This window comes from Phodopus roborovskii, unplaced genomic scaffold (assembly GCF_943737965.1).
Source record: "Phodopus roborovskii unplaced genomic scaffold, PHOROB, whole genome shotgun sequence".
In the NCBI taxonomy this organism is placed as follows: Eukaryota; Metazoa; Chordata; class Mammalia; order Rodentia; family Cricetidae; genus Phodopus; species Phodopus roborovskii.
Window position 1 is genome coordinate 167,362 of NW_026126649.1, and position 4,353 is coordinate 171,714.

A 4,353-nucleotide genomic window follows, 5' to 3' on the forward strand; every position below is an offset into this window, starting at 1 on the left:
TATCCCACAGCTCTTAATGGCAGGGAACTGAAGACTCACAGAGTCTGTTGAACTGAAGTTCTAAATAGTTTGGGAACTCTTGGTTAAGATGGAATAGATTCTATTGTTGGCAGGAGGGAAGCAGATGTAGGTTAGAAGCTAAAGGACAAACTTGGAATGTTTATTGTTTAGACATGAGGTATAAGTAAATATGGATGAATAAAAGTCTAGTCCTCAGTGAGGGAACAGCCTCAAGTAATTTTTTAAAGCTCAGCTTCTAATGACCTTATAGATTAGGTTGATAAGTGAGGTCATTTCCTCTTCCTTCTCCACCTAGCAGACCACAGATGTGTCCCAGCATGATTTGGCGAGTCATTGTGGGAGGCAGTGGTTGAAAATTCTTGGGGCCTGCTGTGTTGGGTATGTCATTGGGCTTACTGTGATTTCTTGAATTCTTTTGTCTCCATAGACCCATCCAACCCAGACTGCCTTTTTGTCGAGTGTGGATGTACACACACATTTTTGCTACCAGAAGATGCTGCCAGAATCAATTGCAGTGGTGTGCGCACCCAAATATAAACAGTGAGTATATATAATTTAAGCCTAGACGGTACAAGAGCAAAATCCTCTATGGCTCAGAACACTGTAAAAACTAAGTAATATCCAGAAAGTCTTAACTGAGTGCTATAAAAGCCCCCTTTTAAGGTGAACATTCTAACACCAGCTGCTCTTAACAGATGTGCTGACACCACTGTTCGTTTTCTAAGACAAAGCACAAAGAAGTGATCTCAAGTGTCAGAGTTTGAAGATATTCCACACAAGAAACTGCCTAAAGTGTCATTCTCAATGTCACCTTAGTCTGAATTCCTCAGCAGAGCTAGTGTTGGGAAAGCAATGAATCATCCTGTTTCTTTGAAAGAATTTTGTACCCTGGATAATGTCCCACAGGAATTAGTGGTCATAGGTTTGAGCGCTACCCCATTTATTCCTCACAATGATTGGCCTTAACTGGATTGATTCTTCTTTGTGCTCAATTCTACTGTTGAGAATTTTATTATTAAGTCAAACTACAAGAAAGGGATCAAGAGAGAGAAAACCATAGAGAGAGATACACGTAAGGAGAGGAATGAGAAGGAGAGAAAAGAGAGGAAGAAAAGGGAGGGAGGACAATTAGGACTATGACAGAGAAGACATAGTCTAACAGAACTTCAATGATAGTGTTTACTAGGAATAGAAGGAAGACATACACATCATCTGTGCGGGAGGAAGAATTGTGCAGGTCAGAGCAGAGAGAGCAGGAGAGCAGGGGAATAAGTGTAGGTATGAAAGAGAAAGAAGAGAGGACATAGAGGAGAGGAGAGAGAGGGAGGAAAGAAAGGGAAAGGGGAGAGAAGAAGATGGAAAGAGGGAGAGGAGAGAGAGACGAATGAGTGTTGTGGGGATTTCTGTTTGACTGTGAGTCTGCCTTTCTCTTTTCAGAACAGGAATTTTCACACTGACAACTTTTGGATTAAAAGAAATATCAAGCTGCCCCAGGAGGGGCTTCCATCCCCATAATCAGGACTCAGCTCTTTTCTGTGTAGGTATCTGTATACAGGAGAAGAAACATAATAACATTGTGAGAATATCCAAACCCTGTCCCACAAAATTTATAAGAGCCAGGGATACAACCACAGAGATTCAAGGAAGCTTGAAATCCTGGAATCAGAATGCTAAGTCTAAGAGGTAGAACATTCTGTGTGTGATTATATGTATCATAATTAATATGTATATGCATTTGTATAGAATTTGGATCACACTCTGATCCTAAAGGGAAAATAACACTTGTATACATTTCAGCTCTTTTTTTTAAAAAAGATATATAATTTTATATTTCATTATATTTATACCTGTACTTTCATTGTGTAGCCTTTTAAAAATAGAACCTATTTTTATTTTAATTTGTTGTCTCTGTGGATTTTCACATAGGAGTTTAGTGCCTGTGTGGTAAAAGACGATTGCAGATGCCCTAGATATGGAGCAAGGCAGTGAACACTTCCTACTTCCCTTCAAGAATAGTAGGTGTTGTTAAACCCAGCACTATTCTCAAGGCCCCACCTTGTAAGTCATGGTTCATACCAGGGTGATCAGTTTTTTGTAGCCAGAAACTTTCTACCAGAACTGTTCAAAATTACCTAGCTCCATTTTGGAGTACAGTAATGTTGTTTCTGAGATATTAAAAGATATTGCTCATTTTAAAAACGAATTATCTAGAACGGGAGTTCCCAAGTTGCCAATTGTAATAACCCCTTCCATGGTGAAAAACACCCATAACATAAGCTCTTGGGCAGTTGCAGTAGATCATCAATTTGAGGCTAATTGATGTTACATAATAAGACTTTTAGACTGATGATTACCTATCATGTTGTAGACCCAGAGTGACCATCCCTGAAATGTCAGTAATGTCACCCTTACAATCTGATTAATGTAATGACTCCCCCTCAAGGTCTATTGGGTCACCTTTGCCATCTGATGTACATTATGACTCCAATGGTGCACTGCACTTACACATCTCTAACAACAAACACAATAACAAAAACAACAACAACAAAAAAACTATTTGCTATGTGACTCTGGAAAATAGATGGAAAAGATCCTGAGATACACAGAGATGATTGACTCTAAACATGAGGCATGAGGAGAACTAGGTGGGAGTGTTGGGGACCAGAACTTTTGACATTACTTCTAATGACATCAAGATTTCACCACTTGGCTGAGAACTATCTGGCTGCAATGAAATTCTTCAATCAAAACTTATTGCTTGGGATGTGGCTCAGTTGTGATAGTGTTCCAATTTTAAGCATTAGTATCTGAAATCCTTTCCCAGCACTGATGAAAACAGTTGTGCTTATGTTTGCCTATAATCCAGCACTGGGAACCTCGAAGCAGTAGAATAATGTCAGGATCCTTCTGGCTTAGCTAGGCTATGTGTGCTAGCCTATGTCGCACAAGGCCCTCTTTTGGTATAAATAAAATGTACAAGTTGTTTCAAAACTGATTTCCATTCCCTAACAATATTTCCCTTTTTCCAATTGCAGGACTGCCGTCATGTCACCATCCAAAACAGCAGGGTGACAATCACGGATTTGCGATGAGTAAATCCCACAGACCCACCTCAGTGGGAGCCTGTGTGTGTGTGTGTGTGTGTATTTTGTATATATGTGACTGAATGTATGATGGTGTGTATCTGTGTATGTATGTTAACCTGTGTTATGTATGTTACATCTGTGTTAAGGATATCAATGGTATAGTGTGTATTTATGGCACACTGTGTTCACTCACAGAGCCCAGATGAACTTAGTTCTACATTTCTGTTTTAGCAATTAGGAAAAGCTTCGATAAAACACAGAGGAATGTGATACATAAAGTCAAGACCTCTTGAGTACAAACCCTGAGTCTAGATGTGAGATCATAGAAATTTATTTGATTTCAAGGTGAGGTGGCTATATTTGTGACTTGTCAGTAATATCTTTCTTCAATAATGCACAAAGTGAGAAATGTGATATAGCAATATGGACAAAGCCATCAGCTCAATCACAAGTATCGCAAAGGAAACATAATCTGCAATATGTTTTAATTCATGACATTTGGTATATTCATGGCTCCATTTTGAGGTGAAAGATCATGGCTCTTTTGAATAAGTGGAGAAAAATTGATCTAATATTGCATTCTACTAGAATTACAATTCTAGATTGTGAATGTAATTTTCTGTTTTTTGTTTCAGCCTCTTGTATTTGTAATGACACCTGATGCTAGAAACCCTTTGACTAACAACATTTCCTGACTAAAACAGACTGTATGGAATATTTAACATAAAAGAGGGATGTGTATGAATTGAGAACAAAGAGTACAAAATGCAAGTTCTTAAAAATAATTTGATATTAGGAATCATTTAGAGATTATATATACTGTAAAAATGAATAAGACAATGTTTACATATTTTATGTCAACAAAGTATAATAGTACATCTTAGAACATGATGGGATTTCAAATTTAATAAAGATTCCTTTTATTGCATTGTAGAAACACAATGTTAGAAAGGATTTGAACATGACTGGTGGCCCCTCCTTACCTTGAGTACCACAGGGAAACCTTTTCAAGATGACAACCTTCCTGGTAAACATTTTATTCTTATGTCCATCCTTACTACAAATGTCCCTGATAGCGAAGCAAAATTTATTCCCATTACCCAGATATACAATCTTCTGGACCAGTTTTGATTTTCTGTGCAAATATTCAGCAATACATCATTTCTCTACATGAAATCTTACAGTAAATATATAGTTAGGTTATTTATACTTAGTAATTACACCCTCAGATGACATCTTAATTGTT

The 4,353-nt window shown here is 37.7% G+C and overlaps 1 long non-coding RNA gene across 1 annotated transcript; it reads left to right on the forward strand.

The window, feature by feature from the left end:
- Nucleotides 1–446: 446 nt before the first annotated feature.
- LOC127213650 (uncharacterized) lies at nt 447–3,126 on the forward strand. The gene is made up of 3 exons (XR_007833665.1): nt 447–561; nt 1,459–1,558; nt 3,057–3,126. It is a non-coding gene; the product is annotated as an uncharacterized LOC127213650 (long non-coding RNA).
- Nucleotides 3,127–4,353: the final 1,227 nt, after the last annotated feature.